Raw genomic sequence first — 24065 nt, 5'->3', positions numbered from 1 at the left:
AATTTAGTATTAATTGGGAACAATTAAAATTTGAGGTTACATCTTTAATTTAGAAGTTGGCATCCTCTCTAGCACTATTCTCCCTCTCTCATGTTACAGGTTTAGCATAGGCATTATTACTCCTTATTGGGCCAGACTTGGTTCTCTTTAACATCACAAATTTAGCTTGAGAGTTACTAATTCTTATTACACCAGCATGGACAATTCTGGTATGATGTACATGTCTTTCAAGTGTAATTAACCTCTCTCACTGAGATGATGCATTCTGAGATCCAAGACTTTTATTTCTCCTCCCTTCAGCTTCCGCACATATGTTTCTGTCTGAAACTCCTAAGACTGATGCAAAAGTGTGTGTGTGTGTGTGTGTGTGTGTGTGTGTGCAGAATTCTTCTTTCTGGCCTGCATTATGGATCATATTTACATAGATGTGGAGATGCCACTGATGTCAACATGACTTCAGTATGTGACAGGTCATAGGGATCCAAATTGTAGATAAGAGATCTGTTGCAGATTATTTGAAGGACTGTTGTTTCCCTTGTTTGTTTACTTGTCCCCTGACAGCTCTCTTCTTTTACACAGTGTAGACAGGATCTATGATTTGAAACTTGTTTGATATGTGATTCTGTCATATGATATATTAAGAAAAAATGTATGATGAGGTATGTTACAGGATGAAGACCAAAAGAACATACACCACAGGATGCAGGGAGACTCAGGGCATGTCTACACTGAAATTAAAAACCCGCGGCTGCCCTATGCCAGCTGACTAGGGCTTGGGCTCCCAGGGCTGTTTAATTGCAGTGTAGGCTTCTGGGCTTGAGCCCTAGCCCAGAAATATACACTGCAATTAAACAGCCCCTTAGCCCGAGCCCCTTAGCCTGAGTCAGCTGGCACGGGCCAGTCGCAGGTGTCTAACTGCAGTGTAGACCTACCCACAGAAGCTTGGACTCCTGGATGGAATCTCCACCCAGATTGCTCATTTGGAACTTCAGAGGTTTGAATTTAACAGACTGTCAGATGGCTCTGAGAAGGGGAGCGAGAAGGTTCATGGGTTGACTCCTGTGAAGAGAGGAAGCACAGTTGGGCTCTTATAGGCTTAGACTGGCCCTACTGGAGTAAGAATAAGAAAGGTTATTGAATGCTATTGTTAAGTAAACATAACACAAACCCGAGTTACATAAAAGTTTAATCGTTTTTCAAACCCAGAAGCCAGAGGTGAAATCAATCAGTGATTTTGAAGAGATCTGCGGGGCCCTTGAAATAAGAAAAGCAGCCAAGATCATCTGATATTTACAGTCAAGTGTATGGAGTAGATGATTAGAAGGGTAAAAAAGCTGTACTGGTGACCCAGTGCCACCAGTGAATAAGATGTGTGCACAGGAAGGGGGCACGTGGTCATACAGAATAAAGCAGTTTAGAAAAATCATTGTAATAGATGATAAAAAATACTGGCAGAAATCGTGTCAGCCTTCACTGTGGCCTCTAAGCAATGATCAAAATAAATACTTCTGTTTAATTCAACTTCTAGAGCCTGGTGACATAAACCACTTTTTGCATAGCTTGTTTTTAACTAGCAGCACAGCTTTTTCTTCCTTACCATGGCAACCTTCCTTCCAATACATTTTTACCAATACAGCGGTTTCCTGCAAAAAACTGCTTCTTGGACACTACTATCAGACTCTTCATTAGATAGAATCATGCCATGGTTTATGTTTTAGATAAAATTTGTAGAAGGAACACAAGAGAATTCTTCTGCCTATAAAAGCATGGACTCAGCTCCCATGTAAACTCTTCCATTTTCCCTGAAGAAACCTTTATCATGATTAATCTTTACTGTACTCAGTGAGTAAGTGAGGTCTGTCTGTAAACTACATAGATTGGAGATAAGTCAATTTATTTTTCCAATTCTGTGCTACAGAATTCCTCTATCTGATAAAGTATTTGCACAGACCATAAATTCCTATCCATGCAAGAGACTACAGATGGATTTTCTATAGGAATGCTCTAAATACTAAAAATAGAAATTATAATAGGATTCACTTTCTCTTCTTAGGAATCCAGTACACCTCTACCCCAATACAATGCGACCCAATATAACACGAATTCGGATATAACGCAGTAAAGCAGCACTCCGGGGGGGTGGGGCTGCGCACTCCAGTGGATCAAAGCAAGTTTGATATAACACAGTTTCACCTATAATGCGGTAAGATTTTTTTTTTTTTTGGCTCCTGAGGACAGCATTATATCCGGGTAGAGGTGTACAGTCTTTGCCATAAGACGGTTACGCAAACACACAGTTAATCATTTCAAATTCCTTTTTATGACTAACACTCCCGCAGGCGTGATGCATGGGGGGACTGCAGGGTCACTTGCCCTCCCAGATTGCTCCATCACATGATGTGGCCGGGCCCCTTCCCTGCAAAGCAGCTGAGCCAACAAGCTATACTGGGTAGGGAGAGGCAGAGGGCAGAGGCAGGAGCAGAGGAACAGCTGGGAGCTGCAGGAGGAGCCGCTGCTTTCCAGGAGGGGATGGGTTGCTGGGGATTGGGGGGCATGACTTGAGCTGTTCCAGAGTTGTGCTCCCCCACTGTCAGCAGGCACAGGTCGTCTGTGTTCCAAAGGTAAATCATTACAGCACAGCATAATGATAACATAGCACCCTATCTAGACTAACAGCACTAACTACAGATTTTTATTTTCCTTTAAAATTAAGGATATAACACAGAACCTAAATACATATAGAATCATAGAAGTGTAGGACTGGAAGGGACCTTGAGAGGTCATCTTGTCCAGTCCCCTGCATTCAATGCAGGACTGTGTAATAACTAGATCGTTCCTGACACGTGTTTGTCCAACCTGCTCTTAAAAATCTCCAATGACAGAGATTCTATAACCTCCCTAGGCAATTTGTTCCTAGTGCTTAACTACCCTGACAGGAAGTTTTTCCTAATGTCCAACCTAAACTACCCTTGCTGCATGTTGTACAACTAAACGTTTTATTTAATTGTCCATATAATTTGAAAGGGTGAGCCTACGTAAGCCCGTTGCCTCTTGTCCTAACTTCAGAGGCTAACAAGAACAAGTTTTCACCCTCCTCCTTGTAACAACTTTTCACGTACTTGAAAACTATTATCATGACCCCTCTCAGTCTTCTCTTCTCCAGACTAAACAAACCCAGTTTTTTCAATCTTTCCTCCTAGATCATGTTTCTAGACCTTTAATTATTTTTGATGCTCTTCTCTGGATTTTCTCCAGCTTGTCCACATTTTTTTCTGAAATGCAGTTCCCAGAACTGGTCACAATACTCCAGCGGAGGCCTTATAAGGGCAGAGTAGAGCAAAAGAATTACTTCTCGTGTCTTGCTTTCAAAACCCCTGCTAATACATCCCAGAATGATGTTCACTATTTTTGCAACAGTGTTACACTGTTGATCCCCTATAACTCCCAGAGCCCTTTCTGCAGTACTCCTTCCTAGGCAGTCATTTCCCATTTTGTATGTGTGTAATTGATTGTTCCTTCCTAAGTGGAGTACTTTGCATATATATTTATAATACCTTACCAAATAAATACAGGGATTGGGACTTCTGACGATGAATGGTAGGGACAGAGGAGACAGGAATGGGGAGAAAGAAAAGTTGTTTTGAGGGTGACGGGAGAATGGAGCATGGTGGGCAGGAAGAATGAGGTCCTGGAGCAGAGGAAGTTTGATTTTTAGTGGCAAGAGCATCAGTCAGAAAAGTATGAGAAGTGACAAGAGCCCAAGGCAATGACCTCTAGATGTTGACTGGGTGGTGATGGCCCTGCTGATGCTCCTAGTCCTTGCTCACCTGAATATTCTTATGGAAGTCAATGGAGCTATTACATAAGTGAAGGTTGCCGAATCAGGTCCTATAGGAGTAACAAACTTATAATTGGAAAATCACCACAGGGGTCTGAAAGTACTTCACAATCTCACTCTACCATTCACTTTCCATCACCCTTTGGAATTTTGCCTTGGAAACATAAATAGCAAGGAAAACAATAACAGGATTGAGAACAATGAGAAACTATTAAGTCACATATCCATATTTTACAGCATACAACATTTTTTCCACCAGCACAATGTTAGGTTTCTCCCTGGCAATGTTTATGCATTTTTCTTGTGTTACAGGTCAGGGTTATGAACATTACATTGACCTAAACCAGGTAGGGATGGTGAGTAACCTGCAAATTCTGCCCTGGGAGGAACAGTAGTAGATATTGCTTATACACTGCTTGTTTGTTTATTTGCTGCATTCATTCCACAGAACTGCCAATCTGTATAATTTCCTCCTCCAGAAGTCCCCATTTCTGCACAGCCACAAGAGGCAGGTGCCCTCAGTTGCCAAAATGTGCCCCATATTTTTTTGTTCCAGCTGCGCTGGTGTTTCAAAAGATAATTTACTGGCAACTGGAGTATAGGATCCTGGGTCACATGTGAGAAGACGCAAAGGAACCAGTTGCACATGACTGAGCAGATATAATAAAAATAATTAACTTTTACAGAGCTTTTCATCTGTATGGACCTCCTTTTGGACGGGGGGTTTGGGAAACAAGGGTACAGGCACTACACAGAAGAAGAGAAGCTGTTTGGGATTGACCTACATATGACCATAGTAATCCTGGTGCTATTCTTGCATCATCATATATATGGCACCCTCTGAGGTTGCCTACTTAAGTTATGCAAAAGAGCATTGCTTTTCGAAAGGCTCTATTATCTTCTGTTTTCATTATTTCACTTGTATCCAGTATCCGTGATCACCCCTGATGATACCATAGCAAAGACTAAAAACACTGATGAATTACTGCACAAATCAGAATGGTCCGTTTTAATTAAATATTTATTGGAGCAGGTATTTGAAGCTGAATCTCCCACATACCAGGTGAGTACCCTAGCCACTGACCCGTTGGTTATTCTGAGGTGGGTCTCTCTCTGTCTGTGATTTTTCATTATAAAACTACAAAAAGTTTCAGTTTTATGTAGAATAGGAAAAATCTAAATCCCAAAAATGTTTGTGGGATGGGAAAACCATTTCCTGCCCAGAACAGCTGCCTATAGTTTTCCCCATCACCCACTAGAGGCCCCTATGCTGTTTGTGCTGCAGGTAGTTGTAGCAGCTGCCTGCAATGTTAGTGGGCCCATATACTTTCTGAGCAGGGCAGAGCAACAGAGTCAACTGCCTTCCACTTGCAGAGGTGTCATCCCCAGCACAGTGCAGGAAGGGGGAATTAATAGAGCTCAGAGCCCAGGTGGCTGGAGGCAGGAGTAGCTGCTGGAGGGATAGGGCTGGGGTGCAGTGGAGTTACAGAGGTAAGTGGGACTGTGACAGGCTACAGGATCAGATAGGCAGGGGCTGAAGTGGGAGGCTGGGTGGGGGAACCTTTCCTCTCCCCCACCATCACCCTACCCAGTGCCATTCCCTTGGGAAGTCAGGACCTGCCTTTCTGTGTGTGTGCACATTTTGTATGTATTTAAAGTTGTATTGTGAACCTGTCCTTCACACATACAGGGACCTGGGGGTGATCAGGGAGTACTAAAACCAGAAGACAAATGAAGCAACATGATTTTTTTTTTTTTTAAATCATGATTTTTAGGCCAGCCTCGTGATTTTTTTTAGGTTCTGATTCATGGTTTTTGAACTCTTGGAGTTGGTAATACTGAAATTATTAGTACAGTAAGTAGCATTTTATTTGCTGTGAACGAAAGTTAGGGCTGTTATACAATTCCTGCTCTCTGGTTTTACCTACTATAGATTAATACCTACAGTATTAATCTAGCAAACAGGAGTGGCTAATGGGAGTTTTGTGCGGGAGTGTAGAGGGAGCAGGCCCACCGACAACAGGGCAGAACAGTCAATGGGCCCCTGCTGGTGCCCAGCGACCTGCTAGCTGTGCTGCTGGGTGTGCTCTTCTGGCACGGCCAGGGCTTCCAAATGCCCGCCTGGCTGCCTTTGCCACCACTGGTACCGCCCCATGCGCACCTAGGTGGAGTATAGGCACCGACTTCCAGATTTCCCAGAGGATGTGCCCGGTTCCAGCATCCCTAGCCCCACCAGTGTGGCGATGCCGGCTGTGCCTACCATGCCCACACAGTTAGCAAAGATGGGACCCAAAAATGACCCCAAGGCTTTCCTTATGACGTTCGAGCAGGTCACCTCAGCCTCCTGGTGGCCGCCTGAGCAGCAGCCGTTCATCATGGCCCCATATTTAACAGGGATGGCCCAAACAGTCTACCGTGGGCTCCCTGCCAATGAGGCCTGGGATTATGGGACAGTAGAGGCTGTAGTGCTCAATGTGCTAGACATCACCCTGGAGATGTTCTGACAGCGGTTCTGGGGGAAGGCATACCCGCCAAATGCCTGACTGCAGATGGTCGCCCAAGAGCTGAAGGACACATGCATGTGGTGGCTCCAGCTCAATCAGCACTCTGCCGCTGAGGTGGCTGAACAGATTGCCCTGGAACAATTCACCCACATCTTCCCACCCTGAGGGAGGGCTTGGGTGCTCCGACACCACCCCACTGCCCTCATGTAGGACTTCCTGGCCCCCGAGACCTCAGTCAGGCTGGAGATCCAAGCCATGATGTTGGTCAACCCTGACAAGCCTGGAGAAGAACTTTGGCCCATAGACCGCCACCTGGTCCACCCGAGGAGCCAGGGTAGACAAGGGGGTACCGCGCAACCCCAACACATTGAGGAGAGCCTGGAGTGGCCCCCGTGGAAAGAAGGCCTTGGAACCCAAGCCCCCCTGCATACCCGCCACACCAGGAGACACAGCCCGGATGTCCAGAATCAGGACCCTGTTTCTCCTGTGGCCGTTTCAGACACCTACAGCGGGAATGCTCCCTGATAGGCTGTACCTTTGGCCAGGTCTGCACGTGGGAGTCCTGTGCCTCCAAGCAGCCCACCGCAAAAATTATAATCCTAGTAGTTGTTGGTGGACTACCGGACCTTGTCGACTCGGACTGCAGGCAGACACTCGTACGCCAACAGTTGGCTCCTCCGGCGGACCCCAGCCTCATTTGATCTGTCTACAGTACATCCCCAGTGATGTGAAACCCTACCCCTGTGCCTGGGTCCCACTGACCATGAGCAGGGTGACGTGACCGATGATGGTAGGACTGGCACCTAGGCTCGCTTACCCTGTGATCCTGGGAAGGGACTGGCCGGACTTCCCCAACTGGTAAGAGGGGCCCCAGCCTGGGCATTGACTTTAGCCAGGATCAGAGGGAAAACACCACACTAAGCTGGCTATATGAGTAGATAGTCATGATCAACGGAGAGGTAACCAATCCCCAACGAACAAACCAGTAGCCCCAGTTCAAGCTATCGAACAACAGTCTCTATCATGTTGACTAGTACCCCCATACCCAAGAAACCTGGATCTAGGTGGTGGTGCCCCGATATCATTGCCGTGCCATTTTGAAATTGGCTCTCGATGTCCCCGCTGTGAGCCACCTGGGACACAAGAAGACCCTAGCCCAAGTCCTGGCATGGGTTTTTGTTTTTTTTCCCCCAAGGTGAATTAGAACATCAAGAACTATTGTAACTCATGCCCTGAATGCCAGCCAGTGGCCTTGCGGGGGGTAACGGAGGGTCCCCTAGTTCCCTTGCCGGTAGTTGTGGTTCCCTTCAAGTGGGTCACCATGGACCTCATGGGACTCCTCCCAAAGAGCGTTGCTGGATTCCTCTACATCCTGGTCATCTTGGACTATGCCACTCGGTTCCCAGAAGCTATTCCACCATGGAGCATCATGGCCCAAAGCATTGAGGAAGGGCTTCTGAAGGTCTTTGCCCAGGTGGGCTTACCCTGGGAGATTCTTATCAACCAGGATGCCAACTTCACCTCCTGGCTACGCTGGCAAGTGTGTGGGCTCCTGGGGGTCAAACAATTACTCTCATCCCCAGACCGATGGACTAGTTGAGTGTTTTAATCAGACCTTCAAGGAAATGCTGAGCAAATTCCCTGTGGGAGAGCTTTGCCGATGGGACCAGCTGATTCTGCCCCTGCTGTTGGCATCTGGTAGGTGCCTCAGTCCTCCATGAAGTTCTCCCCATTCAAGCTACTCTATAGGCATGAGCCCCGGGGATTGCTCTACCTGATACACGAGATCAGGGAGCACTGCCATTGCCAGCTCAGAAAATCCTGCAGTATGTTTTCCAACTCCAAGAGCACTGACCCACGTCGGGACTTTGGTGAAGGGGAACCTTTGAGCCACCCAAGAGGCTGAGGAGCAAACCTATAACTGGGGGGTGCATTTTCAGATTTTTGAACCTGGTAACCGGGTCCTGCTCCTGCTACTTTCTGGTAAGTCCAAGATCCTGGCCTGCTGGCAGGGGCCATATGAGGTAATCCATCGGGTGGGGCCTGTAACTTATGAAATTTTGACAGCTGAACTGACAGAAGAAAAAGCAACTATATCATGTCAAGCTCCTGAAGCCACAGCAAGAATGGGAGGATCTATTGATTTCCCCATACCCCCTGAGCCAGACCTGGGGCTCCAGATCCCAGCAGCGGCTGGCCGTGAGGAACCACAACACCCATGGAGACACCCTCATTGAGGAACAACGGAAACAGACTTGCAGCCTGTTGAAGGCCTTCTCTAAAACCTTCACTGCCCTATCTGGCCAGATCACCCCTGCTCCACCATGCCATCCAGACTGACCCTGGAGTGGTAATCTATGAGGCAACACAACTTCTCCCACGGCAAATGTGGGAAGTCATCAAGAAGGAGAGCAAGCGATGCTAGATCTGGATGTCATCGAGAGGTCCCAGAGTGAGTGGCACAGCACCATTGTGCCACAACCCGATGTAACTCTGAGCTTTTGCATTGACTTCTGGAGGGTCAACACTATCTCTAAATTCAATGCGTTCCCGATGTCCCGGATAGATGAATTACTCAACCACCTGTGGGAGGCTCACTTCATTGTCACCCTTGATCTCCCAAAGGGCTACTGGCAAATCCCCCTTGAATCAAGCTTGAGAGAGAAGACCGCATTTGCCACACCAACCGGGCTTTACCAGTTTACCTTGATGCCCTTCAGTCTCCCTGGGACCCCTGCAACCTTCCAGAGGCCAATGGATCCCCTCCTGCAGCCCCACAATTCCTACACCACAGCATACCTCAATGATGTGGTGACATACAGTCGGCGTTGGGAAGACCATCTCAACTAGGTGGCGGCCATTCCACAGGCCTAACCACCAACCCCAAGAAGTGTCGGATTGGGTGGCAAGAGACAACCTACCTTGGATACACACTGGACCGAGAACAGGTACACTCTCCTCATAGGAAATGTCCAGGCCTTACAGGCCTGCCCACTACCCACCACAAAGCGACAAGTGCGCCAGTTCCTGAGAGAGCCAGTTACTACTATCAATTTGTCCCCCAGTTCACTTCCATTGTGGCCCCTCAACAGAGCTCCTAACCAAAGACAGTCTGCAGCACATACACTGGACTGCTGAGTGCAAGGAGGTCTTCCAGACCCTTAAGACTCACCTCTGTCAGGAGCCGGTGCTGTACAGCCCTGACTTCATCCATCATCCAGACGGACGCCTCGGAGATGGGACTTGGGGCTGTCCTCTCCCAAGAGATCAATGGGGAGGCGCACCCCATTCTGTATATCAGCAAGAAGCTGTTCTCTCATGAGCAGAATTATTCTGTCATCAAAAAAGAGGCTTTCGCGGTTAAGCGGGCTGTGGATGCTCTCTGGTATTATCTTCTGGGCAACCCCTTTGTATTAGTGACTGACTACACTCCCCTGAAATGGCTGAGCATAATGAAGGAAATCAATGCCAGACTGATGCACTGGTACCTTCAGCTGTACGTGTTAACCGTCCATCACCAGGCAGGTATGGACAACACGAACGTGGACTTTCTATCACACCTGGGAGAAAATGAGTCAGCCAGCCCCGGGGACCAGGAGCTGGACTTGAGGAGAGGGATATGTAGCAAGGTGGAGTGGCCTCCCTCTGACATTGATTGGGAGAAACCACTCTCTGCCCCCTGATGAGCAGAACCAGGCCAGGCCCAACCCTCATGCTGGAAGTATAGGGGTGGAACAGGAAGTATAAGAGGCGGGGCATCCAGCTTAGTTGTGGGAGAGCCAGTGAAGGAGTTGAATGCTGCTGCCGGCTCCTGAACCTGTATCAACCCCTGCCTCTAGAGGAATATCTGGAGGAGTTGCCACCAGGCATATACTCCAAAGAGATGTTGGAACCGCCAGCTGCTGAGTACCCTGAGGAGTTACTGGAACTGCAAGTGGCCAAGTACCCCAAGGAACCTGAGGGTCCATGAGCGACGAAGCCTTACGAACAGGTAGGGGTAAGCAAGTAGCCATGGGAAACCAGACATTAGTCCGGTTGTGTTGTGGAAACGATGGTCAATATTTCGGCAGGATCCCCACTGACCAAGTGGTGGGATTCCCTACCACTGTTAAGGCCCTGGGCTGGGACCTGGTAGAGTAGGGTGGGTCTGGGTCCTCCTACTCCCTGTTGCCAACCCCACCCCTGGGGTGGTAGCCTACCACCTTAGGACGGCCAGCCTGCGCTAGTCAGCTTTCAGTCTGCCCCAGCCAGGGAGCTGGGCCACAGTCTGCCTCTGCACCAGAGGCATCCAGAGCCCCACCCAGAGGGCTTGAGCCTGACTGTTATTGGTGCTAATTCCCTGTTGGTCAGTTCTCAGCCACTTGGTGGCGTAGCAAGGCGAAATGGCCTCCCTCTAAAGGAGGAACCACTCCAAGCCACTACACTGGGCTAAGCTTTTCTCAGCTGGAAGTTACTGTTTCCATTCTTTCAAGCTATTGGAAATATTTTGCCAGTGTCTGTTTGCAGATGAGTGATATGAATGACAAGGGTCTTGTCTTGAGCCTTTGAAAGCATGATATTGATATACCTGAGGCAAACCTCAGAATAAGCTTATCTATTTTAATTTAATTAGTTTTGCTCACATCTTGCCTCAGATATGAGGGAATCAGTTAACATAGAGACCAGACTGCTGAAATCTTAAAACACAACAAAATTTAGAGCATTGTTTGCTTACTGCATATATAGCTTCATTTAAGCAGAGACTAGAAGGATCCTTTTATTTGGAAACTTACTAGAAGTTAATAAGAACCAACTTCAATGGAAAGCAAGGTTCAAATTGGTGTAGAATTGGGATGAGACTGGCCTGCTATAAGAAATAGGACACTAACATTTAAATAACTTATTCCCTGTGGGGGAAAAAAGATGAAAGAAAGAGTCAGAGTGCAGTTCTGCTGCAACAAGCCTGGAGCTGATAAGAGCCCTTGTAATTTTGTTGCTGGAAAAATCTGCAATGGCTTGATGTTTCATGGCATTTGCAAAGTACTGGCTTAGTACAGAAGCCATAGACATGCATGGACAACTGCTGCTGAGTTTAGTGACTGCTCTAAAAAAATGGAAAATGAAGCATGGCTGTCATTGGCAGCAATGTATCCTTGTGATGGACAGCTTTGCCAGACAAAATGTGGAATTTTCATGATATTAAAACTTGTTCTTTGCAGAAGCAACTAGTCTGACACAGCCTCAAGATCAGATCATGGAAGCATTTAAATAACAGTACTTTCACTTCTGACACAGAAAAATGATGCACAAAGATGGGATGGGCTCAAATGACACACTCACTGCAAGGGTCACTGCTGTCTTATCCCATCTAGGTTTTTATACTGCAGTCATTGCTGTGGTAGCTGAGCTGCTAGTGTGCTTAGCACCCTAATGCCTAACATGCTCAGTTTGCTAATTTATTGGATACAGTCCATATGATTGTCACTGCTGGGGGTGCTGCCTTCACAAATGTGGGTTTGTAGTCCAATCACTGATAACAGCAAGAAAGGTACATTGGTCTTGTGATTAAGTCACTAGACTGATACTCAGGGAATCAGCGTTTAGTCTTTGGCTCTGCCAGACACTTTGTGACCTTGAACTTTGCAGTGTTGTTGTAGCCATGTTGGTCCCAGGCAATTAGAGAGACCAGATGCGTGATATAATATCTTTTATTGGACTAACTTCTGTTGGTGAAAGATGTACACTTTTGAGTTTACACAGAGCTCTTCAGGTCTGGGAAAGGTACTCAGAACGTCACAGCTAAATACAAGATCAAATAGATTGTTTAGTATAAAAAGTTAACATATGTTTCAAGATACCATTCAAGGTGAATTGGGCAGTTAACATCTCTGCAGTTATATGATAAAGGAAGGTTAGGGGGGTTACAGATTGTTATAATGAGCCATAATCCAGTATCTTTATATGATTCATCATATCAATTTGTAACCCACTAACCCTCCTTTGCCCTATTACTGCCCTCTTCACCTTGAATAGTCTCTTGCAACAAATCCTACAATCCGTACAATGGTGGATGAATCCCAACAATGTGTTTCAAGGGATCCCTTTTTAAAGTCTAAATCCCACAAATCTGAAAACCAATGCTTCCAGAATGGGCTGAGGTGCTCACCTAACCAGTTTCAAATACACAGGATATGGCTGACAAAAGATTCATGGGATCACATAAAAATCTTAGAGCTAAGATAAATAGTCTGAAGGTCATTTTTCCAATAATAAAAACGTTCAGTTCAGATGGTAATGGACAATTCCACAGTGATGTACTATATAAACAGACAAGGGAAGGGGGAAAGCGGGACAGGGAGCGGCAAGATCGCACTCTTTGTCAGGAAGCAATGCTGCTGTGGGAATGGTGCATCCTGAATCACGTCAACACCATAGCATTGCACTTACCAGGTCAAATCAATGTTCTAGCAGATCAATTAAGCAGAAAGATGGCACTGTCCCAGACGCAACTTAGTTTCTGTCCCTTCCTTCAGGGCTCTATTTATTATCTCCACAAAGAAATAAACAATGTTCAAAAAGTAATACAAACAACAATCTGGGTAAGGGTTCAGACTGGGGCCCTCTGGCCTCTGGTAGCTACCGGGCCGGGCCTTCCCCAATCCTGGGGATGAGGGAGGAGGAAGGGCTACAAGACCCATTTGCCGTCAGCCTCCTGCTTGGATTACAGAAGAGTATTCTCCTGGTTCTCCTCCCTCCCCAGAGCTGGGCCCTCCTATATTGTCCAGCTGAGCGTGCGGGTCAATCATGAGCTGCTGTTCAGCTGTGTCAGTTGATTCCCCTGGAGTAGGGTAGGCTGCTCCTTGTCCCCCTTACCCCAGGCCATTAAAGGGGCAGATCACTCTTACACCTCCATACACTGTTTTTCACGCAGATACTGTCACAGTAAGACCACATTCTAAGTCTGTTCTGATTTTCATATTACCTAGTATATCCACCTGCCAGTTTTCTTCCCTAGACCACACAGCTCTCCAGCAGAATGAAAACTGCATACGTTGGGTGTCAAGGGAGCCCTTTTGTATTATTTGAACAGAGTGAAACCCTTCAGTAAAACTCTTAGGTTATTTATAGCATATGGTGGCAAAACTAAGGGTGAATCTATATTGTCACAAAGACTGTCGCAGTGAATTTTGAGCTGTATTCAAATAGCCTATGAGATTAACAACTGGATCCTCCTTCAAACATTTCAGCTCATTCTGAGAGAGCACTGATCTCTCCAACAGCATGCTTCAGCAAGATTCCTCTGGTGAAAATACATACAGCAAACATGGTCTTCAGTGCACACACGTACTGGACACTGTTCATTAGAGGTGTTAGTAGGCGCAGATGTTCAAGTTGGAAGAGCAGTCGTATCATCCTTATTTCAATAAATTCCTCACCCACACCTCCAAGGAGGTGAAATGCTTGTTAATCACATGCACAAGAGCTCGAAGAAGAAGAAGAAGAAGAAGAAGAAGAAGAAATAGTTAGTTACCTTACAGTAACTGTGGTTCTTTGAGATGGCCTGTGGATCCCATAAACCCATCCTCCATCCCCACAACTCGGAGTCTTATCATTCAGATTCTGGGTGGCAAAGGAACTGGCTGGCAGTTGGGGTTGCTCTACCCATTATGCTCTTGGGAGGGGGCGCACAAGAGCCTGAGGACACATGGACGACTGCTAGAGGATGCTGCTAGAGAAAAACTTCCAAACTTCTGTGTAGGGGTGCCAGCACACCATGAATGGGATCCCCCACACAGACCATCATGAAGAATCATACTTACTGTAAGGTAAGTAGCAATTTCATATGGAGTTTAGCCTAAACATTACTGTGATTTATTAGGGGGAAGACAAATCTGTGATTTGGTGAGGGGAGTGGTAAAAAGAATGTAAACAATGTATGTGTTGTTGTGTGTTACAACAGCTGACTGAGCTATCTTAAACCTGTGGCTCAAATGCCACAAAATGCCAAACAGCTCTGCAAAGAGCAGCATTATGATAAAAGGATAATATTCTTCTTCTCCTTTCCTGTACAAAGCCAAAGAAAATGGGCATGTGTTGGCAACTAAGTGCCTTATTCTGCACCCATTGTAGTCAATGGATGTCAATGGGAGCTTTTCCATTGACTTCAGTGGGCTCAGGATCAAGACCTAATTGGGAGGTTAGGTTGAGAAGGAATCTATGAGTCAAACTCAGGGGCAAACCCTAGGGCTTTGGGACAGCCCTTCTGTAACCCCACTGCTGCTGCTGTTCTGATCTTTGAACTAAAATAGTAGTCACTGTCCCTTCGGGCACCGTACATGTGGTGCAGCAAGTCACTGGAGCTGAATCAGGACAGAACCAGTGCCTGCCACCTCAGTCTGCCCCAATACTTCTCTGCCCTCTCCCTTTTGTATAAGGAGTGCAGAGGCCTCATTGTGTGGTTGCTCCACCCATCCCCGCCTAAGAGTATTCCTGGCATTCTGTGCTATTGGAGGGAAGAGGAGAATGATAACTTCAGAAGAATAACATTTCAGGGCTCAGTACCTCTCCCAAAGGATTGAGTTTTGTTGCCTCTTATTGCAAGTTCTTGCATGGGTTGAGGAGCAGTCTTGCTTTTGGAAATGAACCACAGTTTAAGGCTGAGTTCTAAGGTACAGTGCTTTTTCCAAAGCAGGTCAAACATAGCTAGTTGGATAGGTAAAAAGGTACTTGAAGGGTAATTATGTAGCCTCACTTGGTTCATTTTGGGAATCTATTCAGTTTATTTTGATTGAACCATTTAAAAACAACAAGCTACCTCACTTCCTCACTTGTGCTCAGGACAGTTTACCTCAGAGAGGCAGTTACAGATGGAAGTGTAGCCTTTGACCTGAATTCATAAGATTATATGGTCGTACATTAACAGCCATGCAGTCTCTTATCAAGAGGTGCACTGTAGATGAAATATAGCAATCAATAGAAATAATATGAAGGGAGGTTATAAATATGAGCAGAAGATAACAAAATGAGATTCCTTTTCAGTCTAATACAGCTGTGGGGGAAACAGATGTTCAGTGGAAAGGAGAAACCGTATAGGAATATAGTCCCACATTAGATCTGACTGAATTATTTTATTTTTAAATTGAGTTTGGATATTAGCATGAGCAATAGGTCCAAAGCATATGACCAAAAAGAATGAACTGAAAGGACGGTTTGTGTTAAACTTGTAGTGACCTTCTGCAATACCAGCATTACCTTATTTAAGGTTTGGGAAATAAAGAACATGGTTGATTGGGCACCAGGTGCAATAAATAATTGGTTAGAATTGCTTAGAAGTTGGGAAATAATATGGCAAGGTGGGATAAGCAGAAAAACCTTGAAGAGAGCAGAGTGCAGCACTAAATAGCTAAGGTCCAATAACCAGCAATGATATCACTGGTTTGTTATAGGGTATAAAAAGCAAAGTTTTCTATGGGTTCTTTGTCAGAGCTTTTCCTTACCCCTCTGGAGTCATTCCATGATGGGAAAGTGTCCCCTGGGCCTGATCTGGTTGCAAGTATTCAGCCAATGCTTATAACTGTATTCTTAATAGGATATAGAATATAAGGGTGTATATGCTTATATTGATATTTTGGATGTAACCAACACCCAGGTGGTCTTTGGATTAATAAAGGAATGCTTGTGTGGAAACTGAGTCAAGGTAAACCATAATAAACTTATTAGGGAAATTATTTTCGACAAATAGTAATGCTGGAAGAGGCGGAGAGGGGTGTCATTCTCCTCTGAGCCTGGGCTGGTATTTGACAAGTCTAGAAAGGGTGCACAGAAGTAACACAGCATGCACTGCTACCTAGTGCCTGAGGGCTAAGGGACATCACTTCTGCCACATTGTACTTCCAGGTGCTAATGGTCCCAACAAGGGAGATCCAAGAGTAGCCTAGAACTCAACTTTTAACTTTTGGGTGCTTGACTTTGCAAATCTACCATTCTTTTAATGTTTTTGGTATGTAATTTTAAATATAGGGTCAGGATAACTGAAGTAACTGCACTGAAGTTAAAATTACTCTGAATTTAAACCAGTGGAAAGTTAGAATAGAATTTGGCCCATCGTATTTTTAGAGCTTGTAGCACGGCATTCACTCACCGGCATGGCGCCTCCTGCTGGTCATCCAGGAATTAGCTCTTTCAGCCCTGGAGTACCCTCTATGGGCCGGTGTCTCGCCCTCTGTTACGTACCCCTCTGCAGTCCTTATATCTCTACCACGTATAGGCCCCATGTCCCTCCCAGACCATGGTGCCCCTTACCTTGGGGTGCTGCTCCTCACCCAGGGAACCTCATTCCCCTGAGCCCACCTCGCTTCAGTGACTCACTGCCTGTCTTCATCTAGCCCCAACTGCAGTCTGAAGTGGCCACTCATCATTGGCTAGGGAGTTGGACTTGCTGCCTTTCCCTGAAGCTCCAGGACCTCCTTAGGTCTTCCTGTCAGGCCTCAGCCTGGGAGGTCGCCAGGCCTGAGCTCCCCAGCTCAGCTTGCCTCTTCCCCAGCACTGCTCTATTGAAGGTACCCTGTGCTCCCAGGCAGCCCAGTCCTTCCCACCCCAAGGCTGCAGTGAGACTGCCTGCCTCCTAGCTCACAGCCCTTTCCCAGAGCTGGTTTTAACCCCTTTTTGACTAGAGCAGGGTGACCACCCTGCTACAAAGCTCCACACACAAAAAAAAAATCAATAAATACAACATTTTTAAGAAACAAACTAAGATTCTGATTCAGCAGAGCACTTTAGTATAGGGCTTGTCTACACTACTGCATGGGGTCGATCTAAGATATGCAATTTCAGATACCTAAATAGTGTAGCTGAAATCAACGTATTTAGATCTACTTACTGCAGTGTCTTCGCTGAGGTAAGTCGACAGCTGATGCTCTCCCGTCGACTCTGCTTGTGCTCCTCGTTCTGGTGGAGTACCGGAGTCGATGAGAGAGTGCTCAGCGGTCTACACTAGACACGATAAATCAACCCCCGCTGGATCGATTGCTGTCCACCGATCCGGCGGATAGTGTAGACAAGCCCTAAGCTTAGGTCCCATTGACTTTAGTGGGATTTAAGCACATGGTTAAGTATCTTGCTGAACCAGCTTCTAAAAGGTGGCAATTATAACAGATTGCTCTGTAAAACTTAGTTGCTCTATCTTGGAGGGGGGAAAAAATCTTGTATATTAGTCTCCCTCTAGAAAACAATCATATAGAATCCTAGAAATGTCAGTCTGGAAGAGACCTTGATATGTCACCTAGTCCAGTTCCCTGCACTGAGGCAGGACTAAGTATTACCTAGACCATCCCTCAGAGGTAATTTGTTCCAGTACTTAATAATCCTTACAGCTAGGAAGTTTTTCTTAATGTCTAACCTAAATTTCCCTTGCTGCAATTTAATTTAATGTATCCTTCAACATCTAAGTAAAAGAGAAATGGGTACACTTTAGGGGCCCGGTATTGCAAAAACTTATTACACAATGTAGTGCTTACTACATTGAGTAGCCTTATTAAAACCAGTGAGATTATTTCAGCTAGTAAGCCATGTGCCCGGAACTGAGTGTGCAGGATTGATCACCAATTTTATTAAGCAGGTTGAGCATTTCATGAGAGGGTGAAAAGAGACGGGTGTGGACTTTGAGTGAGTACCTCCTAGTGAGTGTAGGGCATGCCCATTGGAAAATATTTAGTTATTAACTTCAATTTATGCTATTTCTACAATTTAGAGGCATATTTTTAAAATATAGATGCCACTAGAAAAATCTGAATTTGTGAGCTGTGTCAGGGGAATCAGAGGGGCAGATAGATGGCACTGAGAAACTATTTAATAATGATCTTGCTACCGACCCTGGACATACTGTGCGTACTAAATAAGTACAGTTGGAGGGGGAGAAATACTTGCTGTTAGGTATGCTTCCTTCCTCCTGTTTCCATGGTTATTTTATAGTACTGCTGTCTTCTGAGATTCATTTTCTTAGAAGTTCACAAATGTTCCAGCGGAGAGGAAAGTAATTGATTTGCTCAGTCAGCAGGATTCTTTTGGTATATTAGTGCTTCAGCCTTTCTCTCCAAGTGTTCAGCACTTTACAAATGTGTGTAATATCTTTCATACAAAAGTATCTCAAAATGCTTCATGGCCAGTTACAATTGAAATCTGAAAATCCTTCAGATTCCTTTCTAAGCTTGTCTAATTATCTTGTTTTTAGTAAATAGGATTATATTATCTACCTTGTCTACTTTTTCTCAGAGTTCCATATCTCTACCAATATTTCCTGCTTTTAAATTAAAAAGTGATCCTTGGAGGTTATCACCTGCAACTGACATGAGCTTTTTTCATATTCCCATTTCCTTCAACAAAGTTGCTAATCCTCAATCTAGTTGATAAATCTGTTATTAGACCAATATTATTCCTAGATTTTTTTTTTATGATTCCATGGGAGCCCTGGAGCATAAGCATAATGTAAATTTCTACATTCATGTTCTTAATGCTTTCAGATTTTATGTTCTGATTTATGTTTTAAGTCCAAAGTTGTGAAGAGTTACAAAGAGATCTCACAAAACTGGGTGACGGGACAGCAAAATGGCAGATGAAATTCAATGTTGATTAATGCACATTGGAAAACATAATCCCAACTATACAAACAAAATAATGGGGTCTAAATTGGCTGTTACCACCCAAGAAAGAGATCTTGGAGTCATTGTGGATAGTTCTCAGAAAAATTTGTTCAGCTGTTTCACGGCGGGAAGCGCTGGGAGGGAGAGAGAAGGAGGGGGAACGCGGTACACTTGGGGGAAGAGGCGGGGTCAGGGCGGGGATTTGGGGAGGGGTCCAATAGGAGCAGGGAGGGGGTGGAGTTGGGGTGGGGACTTTGGGGAAGGGGTTGGAATGGGGGCAGGGCAGGGGCAGAGTCAGGGCAGGGCTGGGGGCGGCGGGGGGGGGGGGGGCGCGAGCCCCCTCACTGGTGCCGGGAAAAGTTGGTGCCTATGTAAGGAAGTGTTGTTTACCCCTTCACATAACACAAGACCCAGAGTCCCTCAAACAAACAAAAGGAAGTACTTCTTCACACAACACAGTCAGTCTGTGGAACTTGTTGCCAGGGTATATTTTGAAGGTCAAAAGTATAACTAGGTTCAAAAAAGAATTAGAGAAGTTCATGGAGGAAAGGTCCATCAACGGCTAGCAGCCAAGATGGTCAGGGATGCAACCCCATGCTCTGGGTGTCCTTAAGTCTATGACTGCCAGATGCTGGGACTGGATAACAGGGGATGGAACATGCAATAATTGCCCGGTTCTGTTAATTCCCTCTGAAGCATCTGGCAGACAGAAGCACCGGAAGACAGGCTACTTGGCTAGATAAACCATTGGTCTGACCCAGTAGAGCCGTTCTTAAGTTCTTATGACACTGCCATTTAGCCCTGGTACAGAAATGAATTTAAATATGCGTTTTACTAATAAACACATGCTTGAATTCAACCATATTCAGCAAAGCACTGAAGCACATCTAAGAACACTCATGTTAATGGTACTTAAGTATGTCCTTATGTGCTTTGCTGAATTGGGATGAATTTAAGCATATGCTTAAAGTCGAGCATGTTCTTTAAGTGAATTCAGGCCCCTAATACTCCGTCTATGCATCAGACAATTTTTAAAAACTTTTGGATACAAGGGTCTCATTTAAGGATCACATCCATTTTGTTACAAAGGTTTTTGTTTTTCATTTAAGAAATAGAGTCCCCATAAATCCAAACTTGGAAGTTTCAGCCACTGAGGTTTTATTATTGGCCTTCATTATTTCCAGAGTAGATTGTTGTCAGACATTGCTAGGTGTATGCCTAATACATGTCAGACTACAGATCACGCAAAATTCACCATTCAGATATATATTCATATATCAACCTATTTCCCTTCTTTGGAAGATATTACTGTTAATGAAGAGAGGGAATGGCAATGTAATAAAGGAGTAGAAAACATCAAACTATAAAAATGAAATACACACACACACACACACACACACACACACACACAAGCAAAGCCAAATTTATGTTTCGGAATTCTGTCTGTTCTTAGTTAGGGACTTCAGGTGCAAGTTCCTCCTTATTCACTGGAGTTACTCCAGAATAGCATTAGTACGTTTGAGTGAGAATTTGTCCCCTAACTATTTTGGCGTCTTCTCACCTGGCCCATTAACCTTTGGTTTTAAGTTTCCTGTTGTTGTTCTAGTAGCAGGACCATCTAAAAGCCAAATGATCATTTGGGGAAATGGGGAGAGGGAGGAGAATGGGTGAAGTGTACAATCCTTTTCTGATTCTGCTTTCCTTCCTTCTAATGTACCCTGTTGGACTGCAGGAACTCTTACCTACGCCTAATTGCAGCACAGTCAGTACAACAGTGTAGGAGGGAAGCAAATTATGTATATGGGATAGAAGCTTCTGCAGGAAGACAGATTTTAAATGTGATAGGTTTTTGACCAAGAGGTTTCCCCTTGATGTTTGTCCATGGTCCTCTGAGGATCCCATGGTGATATTTTGCCAATTGTATAGTGTTTTTTTTTTTTTTACATTTGCCAGTATGTCAGTTCATTTACAAAGCAGATGTGCAAATCTTTTGAGTTTTAGTTACTCCAAGCAGTTTCATCACTCCCCCAAGTATCATTAATAAATGTAACTCTTTACAGCTGGCCCCTCTCTCTAAGTCACTTACATAAATTAAATACAGCAGAGGGCCTGTTGGACACAATTTAATATTTCCCCAAGTTCTTCTCACTGCAAGTATTCTTAGCTTTCTATTTTTAATCAGTTCCTTTTCCATTCCGATGTCTTTCTGGATCTCTATAGGATATGATTCCAGCAACAGCCTGTCACATGCAGGCTTTCTAAAGTTATCAGAATGTACTTTTAGACTTTGTTGGGGTTTCCCCAAGACCTAATCCACTTGGTTCCCCAAGAACTCAGTTCAACTCCAGTCTCATCACTTGGGTTCCTTTATTTGGCATACAGGAAAACTGCACTGAGGTGATCAGTATACAGCGTACCACACATCCAAAGTTACACAACAAATCTCTTCCGTTATATACATTTACCCATTACATTGCATTTACTGTACATTGTATTACACATTATGGGATTGGCTTGGTCACTTTGTAGGCACCAATCCCTGTACAACATGCACTGCTCATGCACAATTTACTCTTTACCTCATTTTATGTTCCAGGTTTATTTTATCCATTCTTATCTTGTCTACTGTAAATGGCTCCCTGGGTGTTCCCCGTTATCTTAGGTAGGACAGACATTCTGTTTCCAACCTGTTGATCCATTTACTACCTAATCCTGTCTCCCAAAATATCAGGCCTCACCTATGTCATTACTCATGTCAAGCCAGGCCTACAGGCCTGTCACATCTTCTTGAACCTTCAGGTTGCCAGCTGCAGATCCTTGGAATTCCTCTATCAAGTATTCTATCTCTCTGCCTTTTATATCAGTGACAGGGGTGGCTGTTAGCTGAATAATTACTTTTGTTTGAACTAATCACAGTTAATGTCTTAAGAAGATGTTCGACATCTAAGTTTCAGACTACATTTACCAGAGACATTTGTTATTCCCATTGGTAGCATCTCTAGAACTGAATGAATATCATAAGCTAAAAGAAGCCCATATTTCTAATTGGGTTTTCTCCCCAAAGAGTTTTATGCTTCCAGGTTGGGAGCATGGGGATTAAAATGTAACTCCACACCAGTGAACTTTGCTTTCATTACCACTAAAAATCCCTTGCCACACTAACATGAGGAAAGATTACTGTGCCCCCACTATTCCTGAAGTTTATCATAGAATGAAAATTTGAACATATAAGTACAGCATGGTAGGCATAAAAATGGTACATATATTGGATGCTCTGGCTTTGTCTTTCAAGAATAACCTCCTCCTCATTGATGGTCATGTCTGTGACAGATATGGCAATTTCCTGCTGTATCTTGGACAAACCTTATTGAATTAAGTTATATATGATTGAATTAAGTTTTAAGTATGCTAGGAGTTCCATTGTATTAAAAATGCAAATGTTTGTATATTATTGTGGGATTGTATGCAAAGCCTCTAGCAGGGAGACATGGCTAATATAAACCCTGGGAACTGTTATGAGCTTCAAAGGCTATTTGAAACAACATGCCAGACAAGAATAAACTTTTAAAGTTAAGTGGGTTTCCCAGGACATCTCTAGGGGGAGGTGTATGCAAATGTACCCCCTCTGATGATGCAAGAACTCAGCCTTTTGAAGCTTTGCCCTGGGGACAAGATCAGAGGCCCAAACCGTATAAAGGAATAACTCTCAGATTCAGGGGTGGAGGGCTTGTTCTGAGCAAAAGGTATTATGAACTTGTGACCACAGAAAAACCCCTTGGTGGGGTTTGAAGGACTGACTCCTAACAGAGTCCTTGATGGAATTGGGGTGATCTCTAGTAAGCTTGTTAGCATGCTGTAGGTTCTTTTATTGTCTCTGTAATGCTTTCACCTTAAGAATAAAGGTACTGCATAGGAAAATCTGTGTGTACCTTATAACTGTGGGCAACTACGTTGTTTACAGCCTCTGAGGAGAAAAGCAAAGCAGACCTGCTTAGGCAATCTGACTTGCTGGCCAGCTCACAGAGAAGGCAGGGAACTGTGCAGCCTGGAGAAACCCTGCTCAGGACGGGAAGAGACGCAGGTGAGGTGCAGCTGGGGAGCTGGAAGTCTAAGAGTGGGTTCCCTTAATGGACCATTGAGGGGAAATACAGGTCCAGTTGCCCTGAATTGAGACAAGGTCTATTTATTTAAAACAAATGTATTTAGAAAGTAGGAACAAAAATGTGCCCATGCTAGACTCCAACATGTATTTAAGAATTTACCATAGCATCCTCTACAAAGCCATCTGGGCACTGTACATCAGTAAAAATTATCAATTAACAGAATGGAATAGATGCTACTTCGTAATAAACAGAAAATCACATTATTTAGGTCATCCAATAATAGAGCTGGTTGAAAAATTTCCATCAAAACTGTCCACTTTCCAGGGAAAAGTTTTTTAGTTTTTGGTGAAAACTTTTCTCTCTCAACTTCTGGGTTTTGGCTGAATTTTTTTTTTTTTTTTTTACACGAAGTTAAAATTGTCTGTGGAAAAACAAAGCATTTTCTAACCACTTTGATCCAAAAACCAAACTATATAAATATTTTTGCACTGACTTGAAGCTTGCCAAACTTATAGGAACATAGCTTGTGTATCAAAGCTCAGCAGACCTCTTCTAATTTCAATATTAATAGGTCATTAGTCTGTTTAAATCTCCGTAAATCTGTCTTGGTACAGTACCTAGAACAATTGGAGTCCTAATCCTGATTGCAGCCTTTGGTCCTAGTGCAATACAAACAATAAGTCATAAGAGGAAAAATCCTGAACCAGACTTAATTCCTGCTCTTCTGGAAATGTCCATTGATTCAAAGTTCTGGACCAAGGTACTTTAATTTATGAAAGATGTCCTTTATGTAGAAGGTGCTATGGTAATTCCTGCAGATAGTGATTATTCATCATTTAAAAGTTGATACTGTGCACAAGTTGTAAGACCAGATTGTACAATCATAAAATCATGGATATCTCATTGTCCCCCTAAAATAAACTCATGGTTTAAAATGACCCTGGCAGTCCTGTCATATTAAGAAAAGGCACCTCAGAACTCAGTTTTAAGACCAGGAATTCTA

The 24065-nt window shown here is 44.4% G+C and overlaps 1 protein-coding gene across 5 annotated transcripts in view; it reads left to right on the top strand.

The window, feature by feature from the left end:
• Positions 1-24065, top strand: part of ARL15 (ADP ribosylation factor like GTPase 15) — a 374080-nt gene that overhangs the window by 22455 nt on the left and 327560 nt on the right. The window contains exons 1-2 of one of the 5 annotated variants that reach the window (XM_065598956.1): positions 2458-2621; positions 22921-23040. The exons of 1 other annotated variant lie outside the window; for it this stretch is intronic. The gene's annotated coding sequence lies outside the window, so the exon portion shown is untranslated. Of the gene's footprint in view, positions 1-2457; positions 2622-22920; positions 23041-24065 lie in introns of those variants that run through there. 3 more of the 5 variants (XM_065598955.1, XM_065598948.1, XM_065598949.1) reach the window with 3 other exon arrangements.

Source organism: Chrysemys picta, chromosome 6, assembly GCF_011386835.1.
Source record: "Chrysemys picta bellii isolate R12L10 chromosome 6, ASM1138683v2, whole genome shotgun sequence".
Classification (NCBI taxonomy): domain Eukaryota; kingdom Metazoa; phylum Chordata; order Testudines; family Emydidae; genus Chrysemys; species Chrysemys picta.
This window is presented reverse-complemented; position numbering and strand designations above follow the sequence as displayed.